We start from the raw sequence: 13,004 nt of genomic DNA, 5'->3' as shown, positions 1-13,004 counted from the left end.
GAGTACGAGACAAAATAGTTGGGTTTACAGTAGTAAACAATAGTTTAGAATGGTTTAGAAATTGCAGTGGCTGCATTCACACATTGCATATAGTGTAGCTTGTAAACCAAATCAATGATTTAGTTTCTCTAGCATAAGCTGTGTTGTGATCATATTATCTGCTCCTGTGACTAATTGGAGGCAATCAATATTTTGAAATGGTATATTTTTAGTAAATTTCTTTGCTGGTTAATTAACTACATCTTAACTATTATTGAGCAGAAAGTGTTTTTTAAAAAGGCTACTATATTCCTTCATTCACTGCAGCTACCATGCAGCCAGGAGTTCATGTCTTACAAACACTGTCTACCTACAACACTTATTCCTCGTCTTCTTTCAGACCCAGTCTTACTTTTCAGTCTTCCCAAATAGCAAAGAATGTCGCAGAAATTCCTGAACATTCATATCATTTGTTCCTCCAAATACAATCTTATGCTCTCTCTCAAAACCTTAGCTAAGGAATACAGTACTTGTCTATCCTATTATTGCATTGCCTCTTCTTATGGCAGGATGAAATGGATTCCCTAGAATCTATGCCATCCTTGGCTGGTAGGGGAAAAAAAGATTTGGAGATGTTATAATTCATGGTCATTAAGGATCTGTCATCTCATTTGTAGATGCCAACAGGCCAAATACCATTCATATAGGAGCACTAGCTGGCATATGCCCAGAAATGGCATGTCAAGCATTGATGCCATTGGATACTTCATAAACCTCTGGGTCAGTTCAAAATTCTATTAGAGCTCAAAATTTTTATTCAGAATTGAGGCCGTTATGTGTAGAATACCACAACAGTTTATCAAGTTGAGTTTTCTATGTACTATCAGCCAGTGAGAAGTTGAACAGGTTGTAGAAATTCAATAAATGTAGTATGCATAATAAATGGCCTGGAGGTGGGCTGCATACCTACTGGCCTGCATGCTACTAGAGTGGGGATAGGCACCATCCCAGGTAACTAATTGTAGTGGTGGAAGATACTAGTCTTAAGCCTGATGCAGAGCTAACATTTATGGTGGGAGATCATGGTCTTCTTACTACTGACCTTGTCAGGTTCTATTTCTCACTGCCTCCTTATCAAGATAGAAGGCTCTAAATGCCTCTATGGATCTGGGAAACATCTGAATCTTGATGTCTCTTATTTTACCTAGCAAAGTTATTGGTAGCACATCTTTGTATGGAAAGATGTTCCCACAGGGAAGTGCAAGTGGAGCAAATGACAGGGAAGTCATGAATGAAATGATGACTTGTTTGTTATCAGATGTTAGGGCAATATTACATAATTGTGTATTTTTGTGTTTTATTTCATCATGTTACCATTTTGACATCTTTGCTTGTTCTAGACCACGGGTCGGCAACCCACGGCTCTGGAGCCGCATGTGGCTCTTTGAGCCGTCTCCTGCGGCTCCCAGTTGCCCGGTGCGCGTGCACCTCTCCGAAAGGGTGGAGGTGCGCGCGCACCACTCCGAACGGGAGGAAGTGCGTGCGCACCACTCCGAACGGAAGGGGGTGCGCGCGCACCACTCCAAAGGTTTGGAGAGCTGCGTGCACACCTCTCTCGCACCTCCGCCCGAACACCCGTTTGGAGACCTGTTGGTGTTCGGGCGGAGGTGCAGTTTGGAGACCTGCTGGTGCTGGCTTAGAAAGCTGCTGTGGGCCGCGGCACCTTTCTAAACCGGCACCAGCAGGTCTCCAAACCGCTGTTCGGGCGGAGGTGCGCATGCACCTCCGCCCGAACACCCGTTTGGAGATCTGCTGGTGCTGCACCAGCAGGTCTCCAAACGGGTGTTCGGGCGGCAGTTTGGAGGTCCCGGGGGTGGCTCCGGCGACGCCCGGGCTGAAGGCGGCACCGCAACCCAGCGCCCGTCACCACGGAGACCCGTCGCCGCTGGCGTGCAGGTGCGTCCACATAAAAAAAAGTGGAACCGCGCGTATGAATCCACGCACGCGCATGCACAAAAAACAAAACATTTTGCGCATGCACAAAACATTTTTGTGCACGCGCGCGGCTCCCACTTTTTTTATGTGTGATGGAACTGTTCCCAGTGGCTCTTTTGCTTTTTCAGGTTGCCGACCCCTGTTCTAGACAATATCACCTTCTGATTTGCTTCTGAACATCATTCCAAGTGTTGTTTCTTAGCTACACAGGTTTACATGACTTTAAATCTAGATATCTGCCCAAGGGATACGTCTTTTCCCTCATCAGCTTGCCTTATGCTTTAAGATCGTTTTTGCAATGACTATTTTGCTGCTATTGCTATTATTGTGCTACTATTACAACTAGTGCCCTCAAACTATTGCTAGCTTTTATTTTATCTGACTCTAGTGTCTTCTGCCTTAATTTTACCAGATACTTAATTTACCTGTCTGCATAATTTCCTTCTGGCTGGGTTAACATATATTGTGCTAATATGATATGTTAAACTCATTAGTTGACTGATTTAGTGTGATATTTGATCCTAGCCTCTATTTGAGAATTATAGAGTGACCTCATTGGAATATATTGCTAAGCAGTTATTATTTTTATTTCATGTTGAAAGAATCTACCTATTGTGGTTCAATAGTGAATGGCATGTTCAAAACATGATTTAATAAACCATTTTAACTAAAATTATTGGCTTTATATAGCACAGTAGATGAACCCGACCATAATCTGTGAGACCCATAACTGAAGAAAAACAAAATTGAATAAGGACCATGGAATAAATAGAAAACATCTTAAGTTTTACAAACTTCCCACATGAATTTCTGCTAACTATGAAATGCAGGCATACAGTTATGTACAAAGATGATGCACATCCATTCTGCAAACCAATAGAATATGAAGCTGAAATTATTAATATGGATGCACCTCTTTACCTGTGAGCAAACTGCTTTGATGTAAGTGAACTTGCGTCTGAAAAAAAATGTCTAAAATTGTGGCGTTCTGTGCCTGATCTTTTGCACTAAGCTATCCCACAAGATTGATGACAATGCAGTCGAAGTGTTTATACAAGGCTAGATTGCTGGGGAAATGTCAGTATGTAGTAATTGAAAACATTAATAGTGTGCAGTACCATGGAAGAAACACTCCCCTGATAGCAAGAAAGAGATTGCAGATGAAAATATAATATAATAACTTGCAGTAGAGGGAACCATTCAGTGATGCACATGAGGTTAATTTCCAAAGCGCTTCGGGGCTTTTGCCAAAGGAAGCTGTGCTTGGATATTGAGCTTCCATCCATATACAGAACTACTTTGCTCTCAATGGCAAGCAACTGTCAGTCTCTGTGCAGCTGCAATTTATTGCAATGTTTTGTTCTCTAATAAATTTCCGTAGGTGCTTAGAAAGACTCACAGCAGTTGTTTTATCACTGAGATAAAGTGTTACCTTGGAACTTGTAAGCCAAGAGTACCAGGAAAGCAAATTTTCTTTTTCTAAAATAAGGTAAAGGTCTTCAAATTGCTTGCTCTCACCTGCAAGTACCTACAGTACATAGACACTTTTGTATTGTTTTCTTAACAATAATATGGATATAATTTGCTGTTTTCTTCTCTCTCTCTCTCTTTTTTTTACTTCCCAGTTTAGACTAAAGCCGTGCCTCTCTTAGTGCTCTTCCCGCAAGAACTCCTTTGATTAAATTGTAGGAAAATTCACAATAAATGAAAAATCTGTGCTTGCTGAATAATCATGTTATGGAATTTATAGCCACAAACTACATTGATGGCCACTGACTTAGATGACCCTGAAAGAATCAGACAAATTATAGAGAAGGTTTATTAATATCTGTTTGGTGGTAGTAGTTATTTCATTTTTAATTGACTTTTTATCAATGATATGGTTAGGTCCTCTTACAAAATGCCATATGTGTGCCTGCATGTATGTGTGTAGTCTCCACTATGTTTGATACTTTGTAAGCATCAATTGGACAACATAGAACATAGAACAACAATGTTTGAGTCAACATACTTCAATGAGTTAACATATAGAATATGTCCAAAATCTGGGACTATAATGAAATATGTGAATTGCCTTGGGGAAAGAGGGGAAGAGATCCTGGTTAGAAAACAATCAGAAAATTTGGTGGAACATTCAAAAGATTTTTAAGAGAAAGATAAAGTTTTCTCCGCAATTGTTTTTATTGGGTATTGTTGTAGATTGTGATGTTAAAGAGACCAATTTGATGTTGAATATGATAACAGCAGCACGGTTACTGGTGGGACAATATTGGAAGAAGGATAGTTTGCCTACTATAGAAGAATGGGTGCTTAAAGTTTCGAATCTTGCAGAAATGTCTAAGATTTCTGCTTACTTGAAAGATCATTCACAGGAAAGATATATTTCAGTTTGGAGGAGATGGATAGATTATATTCAGAATAAATATGGGAGTAAAAAGTTCCATTTAGCTTATGAGTAGATTTTAGAGGGGTATTGTTATTGATCTTAGTGTTGGTACTTTGTATGTATCTATGTTAAAGGGGAGTTAAAGCACATTATGAATTTGGTTAATTGTATATTATGCATAATTTTTTTTAGAATATGATTATTATAACTATAATCCTGTATTTAGCTCTGGGAAGTGGGGGGGGGGAAGTGGGCGGGTTTGGGGTGGGGGGATTTGGGGATATATTGTAAAATCTTGTTTTTATAAAACTCTTTAATAAAAAAAAAAGAAAATCAGAAAAAAAGGAAAGGAGTCCCTAGTAGCTTAACAGGGGAAAAAATAACAGGAATGACCCATTTTAATGGTTCAAGTAAGGTAGTTTATGCCTTCAGATTTTGCAAGATTTATTAATTCTTATAATAAAGTAGAATTCATTCCATCTAGTCCTGTTTCCTATTTGTTTGAAGGGGGGGGCTGATAGGGACCCATGTCTCCCAAGGGACTGAAAGTTGCAAAATTGTATCTGCTTCAGTGCTCCCATATCTTCTGCCTTCACTTCCCAGAAATCCATAGGTTGTGTGGCAAAAGGGAAGATGAGACGAGCATATTCCCACTTTCAGAAGCTGTGAATGCTCCAACACTGGAAGTTTTTAAGAAGAGACTGGACAGCCGTTTGTCTGAAATGGTATAGGGTTTCCTGCGTGAGCAGGGGGTTGGACTAGATGACCTCCAAGGTCCCTTCCAATTTTTAATTAATAATAATAATAATAATAATAATAATAATAATAATAATAATAATAATAATATAATTTCCCACCTCCCTCTGGCCCCTGCACCCAATATCCGGCAGCCATGAGGTGAAAGCGAATGGTGGAGGCCTATATTATATCTGGAAAGAGGAAGGACAAGGGAGTAACGGATTTCTACTGGCATGGGAGGTGCCGAAGATGGGTAAGTCCTCTTCCTCCATGGAGGTAAGGGGCCCTTGGGTACACACTAGAATGGGCAGTGTGGATACACTTTTCCTTGTGGTCCACTTCTCATTTTATTCCCCCCCCCCAGCAAAGTGGGAGGGTGTTCTGTGGGTAAGCCAAGGAGGAAGCTTCACTGGGACACTTCTGAGCGTCATGAAGGGAGGAGAAACAGTGCAACCTATATTACAGGTAGAAAGAATGACCCAATGAGTCATGGGTTGTCCTGTGTATGTGTATACACAAACACACACACACACAGAGAGAGAGATGGATGGAGATTGTACAATGTCATATAGGAATCTTCATGGTTAAGTAGGATTTGGATCTAGTACATGTTCCTTCCTACCTAATTTTTTAACGTTCAGGTCACGAAACTATTTTGGGTCTCTTTGGTCACGACTGTTCAGAGACTGTTACTGCCAGGTTTTAAAGATAGCTAATAGAGAAGGACTCTTGCTTTTATGTCATTCTCCTTTGGGGACCCAGGAGTACTAGCTGAATTGTTATCTGGGTGATTAGAGGATCTAGAGCAGGGGTGTCAAACTCAATTTCATTGAGGGCTGCATCAGCATTGCGGTTGCCCTCAGGGGGCCGGGTGGGTATGGCCTGGGTGGGTGTGGCCTACTGGGTGGGCGTGGCCAGAGTGCATATGGCCTGCTGGGTGGGTGTGGCCAGCTCTACATCGTTCGCATCAAGGGTGCCTATGGGGGCCTGGGCAAGAGTGGGACAGATCTGAGGGTCTCTGGCAGAAGGAGGGTCTCTGGGCCAGGGCCAAGGCAGTGGGGGCCGTTCCCTCACTGTTTCCAGGATGGCTTCGCGGGCCACATGAAACCACTTCACGGGCCGGATCTGGCCCCCGGGCCTTGTGTTTGACATGTCTGATCTAGAGGATTAGATTTACAATTCAGCTTCACACATTGTCCTGGAAAGGAAATGAACAGTTTGCAGGAATAATTGCTTAGGAAAAGAGTTAAGCAGCCTCCTTATACCTACAAATGCTTTGCAAATGTACATTTGGCAAATGTAAGCATGGTAACACAAAGTAAAATATTGATCCAGTCTGGAACAGTAAATCTGGGGATCATCACTAGTTTTTTTTCCTGCCTGTCTTTATACTGAGAAAAATAAACAATTGAGATTGCTATATGATGTAACGAAGTGGGAGAAATGTGCTAACTGTTCGCTTTTGGGGAGTTATATGGCTGAAATTAGTTATTAATTTTGTATTTTCTTTTGTTGAAAAAGTAAGCCGACTTGAGTGATTTTGGGTCAGTCTCCTTCATTTCATTTCATTTCATTTCATTTCATTTCATTTCATTTTCATTTATTGGATTTTTATACCGCCCTTCTCCCGAAGGACTCAGGGCGGTGAACAGGGCATATAAATAGAAATACAAAAGTTAAAAAAAAATTAAATAAATTGCCCAATTAAAACAATCAATTATAAAAACCCATAAAAACCCTGACATTCCCCCATCAGGCCAGGCCAGCTTGTTCGAATAAATGGGTCTTTAACCCGCGCCGGAAGGAGCAGAGATCCGGTGCCATCCGGAGCTCCACCGGCAGTTGATTCCATAAAGCCGGGGCGCCCACAGAGAAGGCCCTCCCCCTGGGGGCCACCAGCCGACATTCTCTGACCGGAGGCACCCTGAGGAGGCCCTCTCTGTGGGAACGCACAGGGCGGAGGGGAGTCAACGCCGGCAGCAGGTGGTCCCCGAGGTATTCCGGACCCATGCCATGTAAGGACTTAAAAACCATCACCAAAACCTTGAACCACACCCAGGGAATTGGGAAGAGCCAGTCTGGCTTAATGCATATTTCTTCTGCTGCTGTTCTAAAAGCCAGGTCATCTGGCTCCATACAATTGTATCTAGGATACAATTCCTCTGGCCCTTTATATTTGCAAATAAAGAGACATTTTCTAGGTGTCTGTCAGTCTCTAGCTTGAATCCTATCTCTGGATAACATTTCTTTTAAATCACATCACTTTTAAATTCCAGTAAATAACTGCTGGAGGTGCATTAATTCTCTTCATACTTTTGCAAAATATTTTCTTTCTTCCCACCAAAATTGTTCTGAATTTTCTCCACTTCTTTTAATCTTAACTATTCTTTGCTCTGTTTGAGCACATTCTACAACTTATCTTTTTCCATTTTCCATTTATATGCATAATATTTTTTTCATAGTATTTTGGAAAAAACCATTTTCTTACATGTATTTTTCCTCATTTGCAAGCTCCTCCTCATTCCACCAAGCATTCATTTTTATACTTCCCATTAATGTAACTCCACACTGTTCTATGGTACTATACCAGGGGTCAGCAACCTGAAACAGTGAAAGAGCCACTCGGAACCGGTTCCCTTACAAAAGGAAAAACTGGAAGCCACAAAAAATATGTGCGCATGCGCATACGTGCGCGCATGCGCAGAACAGGGTTTGACTGAAGAGTGGAGCCAAGGCGAGATATGCACCTGCCCTGCATATTTGAATTGATTGGTTGAACTTTTTTAGTCCCACTTTTTTTTTTGGACTGCACATGGCAGAGGACTGGGAGCCGCAGGAGACGGCTGAAAGAGCCACATGCGGCTCCAGAGCCACAGGTTGCAGACCTGTGTACTATACAATAGATTGCTTTTCATTTTGTACCAAACAAATTCCACATCCTCTTTCTACCTGGCCCTACCAAAAATGGTCTGTCCAAATTCAAAACACTCATCACCTTTTTCTCCTTTGGCAATTCCTCCAGTCCTTCATCATCATAAAAATACCCAAATCAGTTGTGCTTTTAGATTTATATTCATTTCTTACTTATATTTATGAATAGAAAACTACATATATGAAACCCAACAGATTATTTTTTAAACAAATATTCACCAAGCTATTCGCATTCATTCCTGGATTTCTGAATGGCCCTGACTTTTTTGCACTTTCTCTTCTTGTTCCCATTTATTCAATCACATATTCCAGCAAAATAAACCCCCCCCCCATTGCATTATTTCAGAATGCTTCCAACTGTAGAAGATACAATATATTAAAGAAAAAGGTTTAGGTCTACCTGATTTGAAATTGTATTTTGCAGCTTGTTTAGTTTGGATGAAGGAGTCAGTGATGCTGAGAAACAGGAAGTTATTGGAATTAGAAGAGCATGCTTAAATATTTAATTGGCATGGCTATTTATGGTATGATAAAGCTCAGGTTGATTTAGATTTCAAAAATCACTTTACTACATATGCCATATAGAGAATATGGGATAGATATAAACTTAGGTTGCCTCAGAAAATACCTTTATGGCTGTCACTACAAGAAGCATATTATGCAAGATAATTAAGCATAAAACGTTAACATGTGGTATATTGGAATTCTTCCTAAGAAAATTTTAAAATCAAAAGAGATCTGGTATCAGAAAAATATATAGTATGCATCAGTGGTTTTCCTATGTACAATTATTAGAAAGATTCAAAGTGTATAAAAAGTCTTTTGGTTTTGAACCAAGTAAGATGGAATTCAAAATGAAATGTTGAAACAAAAGATGAACAAGTGAACGTATGATAAAATTAGCTAAAAACTTTGGGTATAATATACACATGGGAGTATATGTAGATGGAAGGATTGAAATTCACATTGGGTTACAAGATAAATTTTATAAAATTATATACCTTTGGTATTTATCGCCAGACAAATAGTCTAAAAAGTATCTCAAATACAGGTGAAACTCGAAAAATTAGAATATCGTGCGAAAGTTCATTTATTTCAGTAATGCAACTTAAAAGGGGAAACTAATATATGAGATAGACTCATTACATGCAAAGCAAGATAGTTCAAGCCGTGATTTGTCATAATTGTGATGATTATGGCTTACAGCTCATGAAAACCCCAAATCCACAATCTCAGAAAATTATATTACATGCAATCAATAAAACAAGGAGTGTAAATAGAACAATATCGGACCTCTGAAAAGTATAAGCATGCATATGTACTCAGTACTTGTTTTGGGCCCCTTTTGCAGCAATTACTGCCTCAATGCGGCGTGGCATGGAAGCTATCAGCCTGTGGCACTGCTGAGGTGTTATGGAAGACCAGGATGCTTCAATAGCGGCCTTCAGCTCTTCTGCATTGTTCGGTCTCATGTCTCTCATCTTTCTCTTGGCAATGCCCCTTAGATTCTCTATGGGGTTCAGGTCAGGCGAGTTTGCTGGCCAATCAAGCACAGTAATCCCACGGTCATTGAGCCAGGTTTTGGTGCTTTTGGCAGTGTGGGCAGGTGCCAAGTTCTGCTGGAAAATGAAGTCAGCATCCCCATAAAGCTCGTCTGCGGAAGGAAACATGAAGTGCTCCAAAATCTCCTGGTAGACGGCTGCGTTGACCCTGGACTTAATGAAGCACAGTGGACCAACACCAGCAGATGACATGGCTCCCCAAATCAACACAGACTGTGGAAACTTCACACTGGACTTCAAGCATCTTGCAGTGTGTGCCTCTCCATTCTTCCTCCAGACTCTGGGTCCTTGGTTTCCAAATGAGATGCAAAAGTTGCTCTCATCAGAAAAGAGGACTTTGGACCACTGAGCAACAGACCAGGTCTGTTTTTCTTTAGCCCAGGTAAGACACTTCTGATGTTGTTTGTTGTTCAGGAGCAGCTTGACAAGAGGAATACGACATTTGAAGCCCATTTCCAGGATCCGTCTGTGAGTGGTGACTCTTGATGCACTGACTCCAGCCTCAGTCCACTCCTTGTGAAAGTCCCCAACACTTTTGAATGGCCTTTTCCTGACACTCCTCTCCAGGCTGCGGTCATCCCTGCTGCTTGTGCACCTTTTTCTTCCACACTTTTCCCTTCCACATAACTTTCTATTAATGTGCTTTGATACAGCACTTTGGGAACATCCAACTTCTTTTGCAATTACCTTTTGAGGCTTTCCCTCCTTATGGAGAGTGTCGGTGATGGTTTTCTGCACAACTGTCAGGTCAGCAGTCTTCCCCATGATTGTGATTCCTACTGAACCAGACTGAGAGACCATTTAAAGGCTCAGGAACCCTTTGCAGGTGTTATGGCTTAATTAGCTGATTAAAGTGGGACACTTTGAGCCTAGAATATTGCACCTTTTCACAATATACTAATTTTCTGAGATTGTGGATTTGGGGTTTTCATGAGCTGTACATCAATCATCACAATTATGACAAATCATGGCTTGAACTATCTTGCTTTGCATGTAATGAGTCTATCTCATATATTAGTTTCCCCATTACTGAAATAAATGAACTTTTGCACGATATTCTAATTTTTCGAGTTTCACCTGTATATGCTGAGAATGTGAACAACAAGAGGTGACATGTTATCATGATTGCTGGACATTAAAAAAACTTTTTTAAAAAAAGATTAAAATACATTAATTCAGAAGAGATTTTTAAAAATATACAATAGTATACAATTGAAACCTTTTGGGACATGGATAAACAGTTGGAAAAAAACCTATGGAACTTTGTTTATGAGCATGATTTTAAAATAGGAGTGGTAGGAACATTTGAAAGATATAGGGAGTCATAAAAAGTTAGCATGTGAAAGACTATATCTATTATGTTACAGAGTACCGTAATATAGTACATATTAAGTGCCCATTGAATTTAGTTTATAATGTTGACCATGAAACACAAGCCAGAAGTTATCATCTGAGAAGTTGACTGCTGCTGCAGAGAACCTGGCAGCATTGTATGTTGGAGCAGATTTAGTATCTGAACCCAACAGCATGTAGTAAAATTGTCCTAGCTGATACTAGTATAAAACTTGATACCAGTGCAAGTGTAGTATGAGCATTGGAGAAACACATGCTCTATTATTTTTATTCATCCAGAGATGCAAGGACATTTTGATTCTTTTTTTTAAATTTTTTTAATTGCAAATTTTATTATTTAAAACTTTGGACAAAGTGTTAACGGTCTGACATTCCTTCTTATCTACATAATTTTTGTATTTTATACACATATATACATTTTATGTACATATCATTTATATACAATTAGACAATATTTGATCTTATCAACCATCTTATTCTAATAATGTGTGAAATCAGCATCCTGTATATCACTATTTAGACCTTCCTTTCTGTTCCCACCATAGGTAAAACTTATTCCAAATTTTGTAATAATCTGACTGATCCTTATTTTTAATTTCCATAGTTAACTTGTCCATTTCTGCGCATGCTCAAATTTTATTTATCACTTCATTCTTGTCTGGTATTTCACTATTTTTCCATTTCTGGGCGAATGTCATTCTTGCTGCCGTGATGATGTGTATCATTATATATAACTCTTTGGTACATTTCTCTGTTGTTATGCCAAATAGGAAAAAATCTGGTCTATAATCTACTCTCCATCCTGATATTTCTTCTACCCATATCCATATCCTTTGCCAATACTTTCGCATCTTATTGCAGGACCACCAAATATGAAAATAAGTACCTATTTCTTCATTTTGATCCTTAAAAGTAAATATTGACTTGATGGCACACAATCAATTAATAATCATATCAAAACTTACTTCCTTGAATGTACCGGTATTCATCATTTCCACTCTTGATGATATGATCACCTATATTCATACATATCCTTCTCATTTTAGTGTAATTTAATAGCTGCATAATATATTTTTCTGTCTTTTGGTTGTCAGATCATGCTTTTTTACATTTAGCTTCTCTTACATTCCAAGTCACAATTTCCTATCATTGGATTATCATTGGATGGACCTTAATAATGATAATGATAATAATAGATATTGAAATATTGGAACACTGCTATCATGTCACCCTTAGTCCTTTTCTTCATTAAACTAGACATACCCAATTCCAGCAACCGTTCCTCATAGGTCAGGCGCGCCTGACCTATGGAACCGTTTACCGGTTGAGCTCCGGATGGCTCCCGACCTTCGCTCCTTCCGACGCGACCTAAAAACCTATCTGTTTGAGCAATCCGGTCTGGTCTGACGGGTTCTGTTGTAATTATTGTTTTAAGGTAACTTATCTTCTACATTAATGTTTTCAATATCTGTATTTGTGCATTTGATATTTATGTCACTGTTCACTGCCCTGAGTCCTTAGGGAGAAGGGCGGTATACAAATCAAATCAAATCAAATAAATAAATAAATAAATAAATAAATAAATAAATAAATAAGTTTAGCCTCTAATCCCCTAATCATCTTTGTTGCTCTTCTCTGCACTGTAGTCTCAACATCTTTTTTACATCGTGGTGACCAAAACTTTAGATACTGACTTTTACCACTCATCATGGCTTTGGTCAATCATGATTTTTGCATAATGCTTTTAGTAAGAGGAGGTAGAAACTAGGTTACCAGTCTTAAACCGGTGCCACATGCATCATTCCTTGGTAATGGTACAGACAGCACAGCCAATGTCCAGCTTTGTTTCAACCAGTCATACCCGTCTTGCAAGTTAGGATCGTCTACCTAGGAATGGTGGCTGCATCTCACTGCATAGGAGCTAGATGCAATATACTGACACACACTCAACATGTGTCCCCCTCCTACCTTCCAAGTTGGAATAATTTAACCAAACTGCCCATTTCATTTTCAGTTTTGCCATTTTCCTCTTTTCTACTGATAAAGAGCCTAGATCAGGG

The sequence above is a fragment of the Vipera berus genome (genome assembly GCF_964194415.1).
Source record: "Vipera berus genome assembly, chromosome: 1".
NCBI classification, from domain to species: domain Eukaryota; kingdom Metazoa; phylum Chordata; class Lepidosauria; order Squamata; family Viperidae; genus Vipera; species Vipera berus.
Note: the sequence above shows the minus strand (reverse complement) of the source record.